Source organism: Micromesistius poutassou (genome assembly GCF_964030765.1).
Source record: "Micromesistius poutassou genome assembly, chromosome: 11".
NCBI lineage: Eukaryota > Metazoa > Chordata > Actinopteri > Gadiformes > Gadidae > Micromesistius > Micromesistius poutassou.
The window spans coordinates 17,749,289-17,761,788 of NC_140281.1; positions in this window are offsets into that span (position 1 = coordinate 17,749,289).

Consider the following 12,500-nt stretch of genomic DNA (forward strand, 5'->3'; position numbering starts at 1 on the left):
AACAATTTGAAAAAGCGTAAAGAAAAAATGGCTGATCACTGAGCTGTGCTGTGCGCTGCCTCCACGTAATTGGTCATCGTTCTTTTGTTCCTCGTCCGGGCTTTGATGCCGTGCAGCGCAGGGAAAATAATTTCTAATCTGTATGTGGGGGGTCCCGTCCGTTTCAGCAGCTCGAGTGGCAGCCAGGAAAAATAGCTGTAATACGATGCTGGAAACACCGTGAGCCACAAGAGCAATAGATATATATTAATATATAAATATATAAATTAAATATATACTCTGCTGTATGATCTGACTGCTTCAAAGTACATTGGGAACCTGTGGTGCTAACTAGGATGTAGACCACCTGCGAGCCATCTCCACCACCCATCACACCGAGCACTCGGTGGAGGGGGGGGGGGGGGGGGGAACTACTGAAACACACCCAGCACACGGTCTATGGACACCACCACACTTAGAACCCCCATGACCGAGCTCCAGACCTGGGGTGACAGGGCCTTCTCACTCCCCCTCTGGAACTCCCTCCCCGACCACACCCGACAGGCCAACACGCTGCTTTAAACAGGCCCTCAACACCAGCCTTTTTAAGATCGCTTTCACCACATACCCTCCTTCCCCTCTCTCCCCTCTCCCCTTTCTCCTTTTTTTTTTTTTTTTTATCATTTTTACTTTTTACATTCTTATAAAATTATCATCAAACATTTTTTAGCATTCAACATTTTTTAGCATTCAACATTTTTTAGCGCCTACATTTTTTCGCGTTAGGGTCTTTGAGTAGTTACAAAAGCACAATATAAGTCCAATCTATTATTATTATTATTATTATTATTATTATTATTAACATGCAGTCTAGTGCGGACCACTGGAGATCAGCCTGGTCTGGGGGTGTCGTGGGGGTGTTTGGGGTGACACTTGGTATTTGGGGCGATGTGGAAGAAATCATCACACTTTGGTCGATGGTTTGTGATGAAGATTTGTATATGGGTGGTACTAGGCTGTGGCCTAACACTTGAGCCATGTATTTTTAATGAATATGCAAATGTTTATGTATATGCTTGTGTATGTATGTATAATTAAATCAAGGTGATTTTTTTTTTATTGCAATTGTTACAGAACCATTCCCAGGGATTAATTAAGTGATCTGAATCTGAATCTGTGTGGCCAATTAGCTATAGAATGTATGAAAGATGAAGTGATTAAGCATAATTGATCAAAGATGTGACCCTTCATGGACAGTTGAACACACTGCGTCATTCTCATTGCTCCTAGATTGAGCCTGGTTCTATGGACCAACCATACCTTGCTCTGCCCCCCCCCTCCCTTCCATCGTACTTCTCATTAAACCTTTTGTATCTTCTGGGTGTACTTTTGAAACTCACGGGCGGCATCCTGTATGTGTCTCGTAACTCTTCCTGCGGTCACGCTCTGGTAAAGCAGAGCATCAACGCTCGTATGAGCAATTTAGCTGCTTCTTATGGTCACGCTTCCACACACACGTGTGGAGCTGCGAAGGCAACACAGCCTTTAAGACAAACTCTCTCATGTTAAGCACCTGGAGTACCTGCAGAGTCACACAAGAGGATTGCTTTGTGTGCTACGAAGAAACAGACAGAAACAGAGAGTGCTGACATCTTCTCATTTACTGAAATAATGTGAATCATCAGAACTAGAAATGTAATTATCTGTACGTGAATTGAAACGAATGCCACTTCGATGTCCCCTAAAGCACGTACTTCATGCCTGTACGTTGTTGAATAAATATAATTTATGGATGAAGACGTTCATCGTTGAGTCGTGTCATCACATTGGGACGTGAGTGTGAGTCAGTAAGTGGGATTCAAACGTAATTTAAATCAAGTTTTCTCAATGTGCTGCTTGACTACTTTCTATTTCAATTTTATTGTACACGATATAAAGATATCTTACATAGTGTATGTTGTGCAACGTAATGGCATTGAACACAATATTGATTGTTCAATGAAATATTGTGAATACATGGCAGCACTAGATGTAGTACAGGGGCTGTGGGTGGGTGTGGGTGGGTGTTGGTGGGGGTGGGTGGAAGTGAGTGGATGTGGGTAGGTGTGGAGGAAGGCGGTGTTTTTTGCAGAGTTTTCGTTGAGGGGCCACAAGGCGACAGGTTCACTAATTCATCTGAACAGATTCTGGAAGGAACAAGGTGTTATATGCAAATTTGTCTTTAATTGTTGTTTGGGAATATATATACCACACACTTTAAATTGAACAAGTTGTTTTCTTGTTTCGCATGAGGTTTTGTTTTTCAACTCATTGCACCGAGATATGTAGCCGAGTCGTTATTAATTCTGCCGTCAAGTTGAGTGCCTTTGATTTAGCCGAGAAAAAGGAAATTAGTTCAGAGCGAAAAAGTTAAGTTAAGGTGGAAAGAGAAAGTAAATTGGGGTGAAGAAAGAACAGAAAAAGAGTTTCGGATGAGCAAATAGTTTTCAAAGAGCTGTAAACCCCCAATTAACAGCACCGTATTCTTAGTGGTAAGTAGCAGTGAAGTCATGGGTGTACGAGTCGGTAGTCTGTTAAAACCATGAAATATCTATAGATTATAAATAGGTAATGCCTGGAGAACCGAAGCTGAAACTCATGATTTTTGTTCAACACAGCCCCTCTCCCGCTCCACTGCTTAGAAACAGGGGGTTAGAGAGTCATCAGGGATCAGCAGTCCTCCTATGTCAACAGAACTTCTGGGGGGGGGCGGACTGCACAGACCTTGGGCCGGAGATCCGAAACTGCAAGGGGCCCATTGCAAGGGGCCCACTCATTAGCACGAGTCGATTGAGCTTTTTTTTAATGAGTATTTATACAGTGGCCAGACCACAACATGTTGATTTGATCCTTTACAGACACTTTGTTTAACAGTTTACTACGGCTGGCCGAGTTTGTGCTGGCCAATTATGGGCCTATAGATCCCCGCCTTCAGCAACACGATTGGTCAAAACAATTCGAAGCGAAAGAAAGTGAAACGCCACATTTACCCAGCTTGGAGCTCTGTGTCTGCCAATCAGACATAATCCGACATCAATCTAAAGTCTGATTCGTGAGACAGAAGTGGAAAGTAACCAATAGGCATCCTCCTTTCAAATGGCGCAAGTTTTCAAATGCGTTACCTTTCCGACGTACTGGTGGTCGGTGCCGGTGTACTCCTCCATCAGAAAGAACTGGTTCCACATCCAGCCCCGTTTGGAGCGGTGAAGAATCCTGCCGTCTCCGTCGCCGTCCGACCATCCCAAAGCTTGGCCTGTTTTCCCCGGGAGGACGGGCAGGGCGGCGGCGGCGCGCAGCAAGGGCAGCGTCCAGAGCAGCAGCACGAGCTGAGCGGCTGTCATGGTATCCAAACGGTTTGGGTCTGGGGGATTCAGGGGGTTTGGACTGGTGGCAAATTATCGTATCAAGCTCGTTGTGATTGGATGAGAGTGAACACCGAGTAGCAATGTCTTCAGAACAGACATGGTATAGTCTCCGGGCCGCGGCTTGGGTTCTGGTCGTCTCCTGTAGATACAAGAAAACACACGTCATGAATCAAGGCCTGGGAGGGCAAATATCGACCGCTTTGCGAGGCATGTCTGTGTAACCGAGGGCACCGGATCATTGATATTCCCTGCGTGCGTTGCTTACCGTTAAATATTTAACAGCCCTTGTGTGTTCCCAGTTTAAAATAACATTGTTTAAGAATAGCAATTAGATACAAATCTCTGTCTCCGTTTTCCTTTTTTGTGGAAGGTAATTTTTTGTCACCAATGGTAAACTGCACAAACCTTGTCTGCCTCATTTTTATTGTTAAAAAACAGTAAACTCTACAACCATTTGTTTATGTTTTAATTGGGCAAATAGACGTCCAACACAGGGAACTTCACTGCAGCGTTTTCTCTTCCAACGCCAGTGTGTGTCCAAGGTACCCATGCAGTGAATTGGCAGCGCATTCATAATTGTCTTTGGGTGTCAGGCAGGTAGCCTTTAGAAAAGGTATTTCTGTATAATTGGCAATCCTCGCGCTATACCTCACCTCGGCCAAGTCCCTACCAGGACCAGCACTCTTGATAGGTAATTTAGGGATACATGCATAATTTATGGACTCCGAGAAGTTAATCCTAATAAATCTTGCCTTCCCTCTCCTAAAAGAGGCTCTTTAGCAGGTGTTGGGGTGGGGGTGGGGGTGGGTTGGGTTGGGGTGGGGGCGGGGGTGGAGGGAACAGGCCATGGTGCCAGACAAGCGTTCAGTGTATTCCTCCAGGGAGTGCCGCGCGGCGTTGCGTTCACTCTTCCCTCGCGTGGGAGCCCTTAAATAAGGACGTCCGCTACGTGTGGCTGATGGAGACGTTGGAATGAATTACCGCGCGAATGAAAGAGTCCCGTGACTGTCGGTGAACAAATTTGTATCATGGTTTGGGGTTGATGAAACTGAATGTAAATGACTGCCATCCTTTATATGGGAAATTAAATAAATGGGCTAATGAGATCTGAGAGTTAAACACTGATCATTCTAGTCACACACACACAAGAGAGAGAGAGAGAGAGAGATATTTAGCTGAGTGAAATCCATGTGATGAAGCGATTTGCTATTAAACTGAGGTATGTGTCACGTTAAACTAAAGCACAGGAAGGTTTGTTTGGTTGGGGAACATCTCGGAAGAGGCTGGGCTGTAATTATATCCACCGGCAAACTCTAAGCTGGAATATCCTGTATGTTATTGCCTTCCGTTTGAGGTACAAAATAGTGAGACACTCTTGGGGTGAAAAATGTGAAAATATGAGGTTACATAACGGCATAAGCATGCACTAGCACCCTCCTGCATATACTGCATCTCCATCTCGGTGTCCCTACACGTCTGAGGTCACTGATTATGTATAGAGGATATATAAAGAGAATATAATGACACAAAGGCCATAAATATCCTGGCAGCCCAGGGGAAAGTGCTCATCATGAGGGTACCTATGCAACACAACGTATGGATCAGCCTCTTAAAGCACTCCCCTCCCTGCTCAAAGAAAAGTAAAGCAAATAAAAGCGGTTTGCTGCTTATATGCTAATGCTAATGTGCTAATCTGTGCCGTGAACCGCCCGCCGCCTTATCTCCGCGCAGTGCGAGGCAGCATGCACCACGGCTCTCCGCGCGTGTGACAAGTGCATTCGCCGCGAATCAGGAAACGCCGGCTTCGGCTTCGCAATTAATCTGGCCCCGATACTTGTGATTGCATTTTCTAATTATCATTCCAGCTTGTCCTTGAGTTTTAATGGCATTTGCGATATTAATCTTTGATGCGGCGTGCTTATTGAGCATTAGGCATCACTGTGGCGCCCTCAGAAGCATCCCTCCAACTCAGCCCATTAACGGCAGCGGCTAGCTGTATTCACGCCAGCTGTTATAGACTCTGAGTGAATTATCTCAACTTATTCAGCCTGGTAAGTAGCCCAGAGAAGTGTAGTAAAGACATTGTTTATGATGGGATTAGGTGCTGGTGTCAGCTTATATAGCGGGGGGGGGGGGCGGAGAGCAAGTGCAAAAATCATTAAATAAGCCCATAAAGTTGTTGTTTATTTTACTTTTTGTAATCGTTAACTTGGTTAATGCATGCACTGGCGATAGCTTTGCTGAGCTCCCCTTCTGTAATACGCAGAATTATACATTCTTGTTTTGCTGAATAAGTGTATCTTTGATCAGACATGCACACGAGCTGATTATGGGGAAAAACACTTTTTCCAAGCAGGGCGCACACGTACTACTCTGCACATTTTTAATGTGTACACACAGGCACGATTGTACACAAATAGCCTCGCCCTCACCTCCCACTCTGTCACCTTATCTGTGTGTGTGTGTGTGTGTGTCTCTCTCTCTCTCTCTCTCTCTCTCTCGCTCTCTCTCTCTCTCTCTCTCTCTCTCAGACACACGCGCAACAACACAAACAAACACACACAAGCAAACACACACTAAGTAATGGGAGTAGTGCAACTTGGCTTTTTCTTGATTCCATTAGTGTTTTTTCAATACCTTGTAAAATATTTAATATCCACAAATAAAATCCATAGGGTAGTAGGACTCATAATGTGAACTCAAACGCTGCCTGGCTCCCTGGCCCACACTGAACAGCCTATAGGACGCACTGTACAGTCTGAGAACATCTTCCACTGTCATACCGTCGAGTGCTGTTATCTGATTGGCTGTCTGGAGATAATTAGGGTCACGTGGTCCTTAACGAGTGCATCAGAAAAAATAACATTGGTTCATATTTTAATCCCATAATGTTTGTTTTGTGCTCCAAGTGAATGCACGTATCCCTAGCAACACGCAGACAGACCCATTTGAACATGCACCCGTCGAAGGGGCTTATAGCCAACCATAGATATATACTGACTAGATACCGCCTGAGCTGCGCCGTTCAGTGGAACATATACGTCAACGCCGCCGCCATCTTGCCGCGGGGTGACCACCCACCTGAATGAATGAACGTCGATGGGACAGAAGTCCTTTCCCAGTCTAAAACGCCTTTTTAAAAGGAAATCTTCAATCGGGTCGGGTCAAACCGCGTGTTTGTGGTAATGCTAGTAAAAATAAATGTAAAATACTTTATTTTTTTTTTTTTTTACTATCATTACACGTCCTCAAAACCAGGCGTTTTAGAGTGATGTAGACTGGGGAAGGACCTCGTCGACGGTCATGCCTCATCGACGTACCCCGCGGCAAGATGGCGGCATTGTTGACGCACGCTTAGATGCCGAATGCGACATCTAGTCAGTGTATACGTCTATGATAGCCCACGTGTGGGGTCTGACGCCGTGTCGCCGCACGGCCGTCGGAGGGACGCAGGCGGCGCCGAGGTGCGAAGGCCTGAAGGATTACCGCTCAGACCCCGAGACGTCTCGCTCGCGCTTTGTCCACAGGGCTCTTTGTGTGTGTCGACGGCGCAATCAACAAGTGGAAGAAAGAGGCAAGCAAACACACACACACACACACACATACAGACACACACACACACACACACACACAGACATACACAGACATACACAGACACACACACACACACACACACAGACACACACACACACACACAGAGACACACACACACACACACACACAGAGACACACACACACACACACACACAGACAGAGACATACACACACACACACACACACACACACACACGCACACAGACACACCCCCACACACGCAGACACACACACACACACACACACGCAGACACACACAGACAGACAGACAGAGACATACACACACACACACACAGACAGAGACATACACAGACACACACACACACACACACACGCACAGACAGACAGACAGTCAGACAGACACACGCACACACACACACACAGACATACACACACACACACACACACACACACACACACACACACACACACGCACACACACACAGAGCCACGATAGTGGAGAATGAAGGACATCGAGAGGGCGAGGGAATAGAGAGAGAGGATGCTGGACAAGAGCACAACACAGAGAGCAGACGGGTCAGGGCGGTGTTTTGATAGAGTCCTCCATGACACTCGTTTACCCAGGGCTCTCCAAGCAGACAGACATACGCATGTTTTTAGGACCATGTCATATTTTGTGGAAAACACTTTGCCAGTGGTAGGACCAGGGGAGAGCACAGTGTGTGATTGACAGCCGCAATAGGCCCAGTGATTGCCTGCCGGATTCGACATCCCACCGCGGGCAGGGTGTGAATCCAGCAGCAGCAGCAGCAGCAGCACGGGGCCGTCGACGCGGTGGACTGCAGGGTGAACGAGGGGGAGTATAAAAGCGGCCACTTGGTGGCGCCAGAGAGCCATGCTAGACAGGCGAGGGGCCGGCTGCTGTCACCGGCGAAGCTCACCAAGCTTGTGCTCATGTTTTGAAATCCTCTAAGCAATTTTTATGATACAGTCCGCACTTCCTTTCTGAAAAGATTCTGCAAACGGGGAAGGGAGTGTGTTTACTTGAAAGGTTATGTAGACTCAAGAAAAAAAAAAAAAGTATTGATATACAGGCATGTATAGCCGTACATATATATCGACAGTGTTGTAGTTGATAGTTTGCTTGACCCTGTTTTGCCACATCATTGCATGTAATTTGAGGTTATCGTGCCTAAATGTCCTCATAAAAAATCACACGCCATTTAAATATCTTAATTGACACACGCACACTTTCAAATCCCAAAATTATCTTGACTTTCCGTCGTTCATTTTCAATAGATGCAGCCTCTTTTTCAAATGATTATTCCGTATCAAAGCCCTCCTAAAGCCACGGTTTGCACGCTGAGAAGCACCAGCAGCCTGCATGTGTGTGGGAGGCAACGCTTTGCACCTCTGCTCGTTTGACTAAAAGGTCATTCTGTATCTGACAGAGATTCAGGAAACACGCTATAATTCGTATAAACCATGAGACATTGTAACACGAATGCCCCCGCCCCCACCCCCCCCATGCCCAAGAAGTATGTCCTAAATACATCATCTGCATGCCGGGCGGAGGTCATCAAACTGTCTATGTACCGGAGACTCCATAGAGAGAGAGGGAGGGTGCGAGATGAGTGTATGAGTGTATGAGGATAGATAGAGAGAGGGGAAAAGGGAGAGAGAGCGAGAGATGGGCTAGGTGAAGGGGAGACGGAGGGAGAGGGTGTGAAAGAGACAGGGGGAGAGAGAGATGTGATGAGGTGATGGAGAGTGTGTGAACGGGGGAGAGGGGGAGAGAAAAAGAGCGAGGGTTAAGGACAGAGAGAGTGGGTGTGTATGAGACAGAGAGAGGAAGAGAAGGCGTGGGTGTGAGGGAGCGAGAGAGAGAGGGTGAGCGTTTGTGAGAGAGTAAAAGGAGGCAGAGATAGAGAGAGGGGAGAGGATTAACTTGGCCTTGTGGAGGATATGCACATGTACATGACCCACGCTGCTGCTGGCTTCTCTGGGCTCGTACACTCTTGCCTGGCTGCTCTGGGCTCGTGCGCCCCTGCCTGGGTGCTCGCGCGTGTGCGTCTGCGTGTGCGCGTGGCCATGGAGGACTCAGTGCGGCGACCAAACGCCTCTGTGCGCTCCAGCAGATATCCACGCCGCGCTGCCCCTCCATGCTATCAGTCCGTGCCACACTGCAGGTATATGATTTGCCCGTCAGTGCCTCTCAGCAAGCAAGCACACACACACACACACACACACACACACAAACATGCGCACACACAGACACGGACATAGAAAACACAAATATATACGCAGGCAGGCACAGGCATGCACACACACACAAACACACACACATAAACCATTGCAAGTCAAAATGGATTCTGACACATACACATGTAGACATGCGTCTGCAATAAAGACACACACATACGCAAACAGACACACAGACAGACACACACAAATACACAAAGTCTATCACATGCAATGTCTCTCACAGACACACCTAGTGACACAAACAAACACACAAATCTAAATACATTTGTCTTAACAAGCCCCAAGCGTACATATGCACACAATTCATGCAAAGGCAACATTCAGGACTATATAAATATATACAATATTTCCAACAGACAAACACAGTAACACAGCATATTAAGGGAGCTACAATCTCCACCCAATTGTAGCTCCCTCAAAGTCAAATGAATCATGTACCAGACTCAAGCACTTTACATTAGTATACGCTGCTATACTCGTTAATCCAACAAGCAGACATTTTTCCCCGGGCAGTGTGGGGCTGCGAATTACATATTCATGGACATGACCGTACGATACGCACTGTGTGACAGGTGTCAGGAATACATCGGCGAATAAAATGCAAATACAGCCCCATCATTCCAACCCGATTGTCCCCATCACCATCTTATAAGTCACCAAAAAACAAACCGAATCGTGGTAACACAAACCTTCTCTGGGATTTAAAAAACTAAAAAAAGAGCAAAAGTTGGGTATTATTATTTCGGAGCTTCCACTGGCACTAATCCACCCAGAGCTCAGCACGAGGGGCTGGGGCTCGGCGCGCCATCGCTCCTCTCCCGGCGGAGCTGCAGACTCGGTGTGGCAGGCGGATCCTAATGCGCACGGATAACATTTCCAACACGCCACCGCCAGACTTCCAGAGAATCTGTTCCCGGTAACCTCTGTGGCTGCTGCTGCTCCTCCTCCAGCACCTCCAGCACCACCACCTCCAGCAACACCACCACCACCACCACCACTACCACCTCCAGCACCACCACCTCCAGCAACACCACCACCACCACCACCACTACCACCTCCAGCACCACCACCACCACCACCAGCAACACCACCAGCAACACCACCAGCAACACCACCACCACCAATACCACCACCAGCAACACCACCACCACCAATACCACCACCACCTCCAGCAACACCACCACCACCACCACCAGTAACACCACCACCACCAGTAACACCACCACCACCACCTCCTCCACCACCACAACCAGAAGCAATACCACTACCAGCAACCCCAGCACCAGCACCACCACCACCACCAGCAGCAGCAGTAACACCACCCGGTCTTGCCTTGTATGTATTCCACCAGCGTCTGCTCAGTCTCCCCTTTTCCACTTCTTGTGCTTTCTGTTCCAACAGTCCACCTGTCCTCTGCTCTCTCTCTCTCTCCCTCTCTCTCTCGCCCTCCGTCTCTCATCCAACCAAGCCATGACGGGACCGGGGCAGTGAACCCATAGCGGCAGCGGCAGCGGCAGCACCCATGGGCGACAGCGCCCAGCCAAACAACAACACAACAACACTGTAATAAAAATAACAACGACACCAATAACCACAGTCACAATAATAACAATAACATCGAAGGCGACATCGACAGCTATTAAAGCGGCGTCGGAAGTGAAGTACGCGAGGGGAAATGTCTCACTTACCTCGGGGGTGTCACAGCCAGGCACCCATCCCCGGTTGGGGGGGAGAGGTGAGACGGAGAGGAGAGGGAGAGGGAGGGAGGGAGGGGGGTCGGGGTACTTAAAGAGTCCTTAGTTCCTGAGCGGTTCTCGGCGGTGGCGGCGGAACGCTCTCCTCAGTCTCCTCACAGTCGTGCTTACATTCCAAGACTGACAAGAGTGCAGCCCGGCGCGGCTGTGTGTGTGCGCAGCAGCCGCCGTGTGTGTGTGCGCTGATGGAGAGAGAGGAGAGAGAGAGAGAGCTAGAGGAGGAGGAGGAGAGAGAGAGAGAGAGAGGAGGGGGGGGGAGGCTGGAGAAAGAGCGAGAGAGCGAACTCCCGCCTTCTCCTCTGGCTTCGCACTGTGCTTTGCTCTCTCTCCCTGCTCTCCCCTCCTTGCTCTCTCGCTCTCTCTCTTGCTCGCCCGCTCGCTCTCTCTGCCCTCCCTCCCTCCCCTCTCCCACTCACTCTCTTTCCCGGTTTCTCCGCCCCCCTCCCCGGCCTCTCTCCTCTCAACTCTTTTCTTCCTCTATCATCATCCAGAACCCTCCCTCTCTCTCTCTCACTCTCTCTGTCTCTCTCTCTATGTCTCTCTGTCTCTCTCTCTCTCTCACACAGTCTATTCTGTGCCATGTCCATGTCTCTCTATATAGCCTCTCCCTCCCCCTCTCACCCCCTGCCGCTGATGTGTCCCTTGCTCGCTCTCTCTCTCTCAGTCTCTGTCTCATTCCTTCTCTCTCTCTCTCCCCATTCTGTTTACTGTATGTATTTCTCTGTCTTCGTCCCATTGCTCTCCTTTCTCTCCTCTCTCCTTGTGTATCTCTGTAGCCCTAGCTCGCTCTACCCCGAACCCTCTCTTCATCTTTCTCTGTCTGCGTCCCTAGTCCTCTCTCTCTCTCTCGCTCTCTCTCTCTCTCTCTCTCTCTCTCTCTCTCTTGCCCAGTGCATCACTGTGGTGGGTGTCAGTGAGTCTGAGCTGAGCCTTCTCAGCCCCTTATTGGCTGCCTTTCACAAGTTAGCGACAAAGGAAAGGGGGGGAGACAGAGGGGGGGGAGTCAGAGGGATGGACAGAGAGAAAGACAGAGGGGGGGAGAGAGAGACAGTGGGAGGAGAGAGAGAGACAGCGGGAGGGAGAGATGGAGGGAGAGAGACAGAGACAGAGGGGGGGAGAGACAGAGACAGAGGGGGGGAGAGAGAGACAGAGTGGGGGAGTCAAAGGGGGAGATAGAGAGACAGAGTGGGGGAGTCAGAGGGGGAGAGCGAACAACACTGGGAGGGAAGCGACAGGAATAGGGCTGTGTTTGTGTGTGTGTGTGTGTGTGTTTGTGGCAATGTGTGTGTGTTGGTGTGTTTGTGTGTGTGTCTGCGTGTGTGTGTGTTTGTGGCAATGTGTGTGTGTTTGTGTGTGTGTCTGCGTGTGTGTGTCTTTGTGGCAATGTGTGTGTGTTGGTGTGTTTGTGCGTGTGTGAGTGTGTTTGTATGCATGTTAATGTGAATCTGTGCACGCTGGTGTGTTTGTGAATGTGTGTGCTTGTGTGTGTGTGTGTGTGTGTGTGTGTGTGTGTGTGTGTGTGTCTATGTTGGTGTGTATGTGT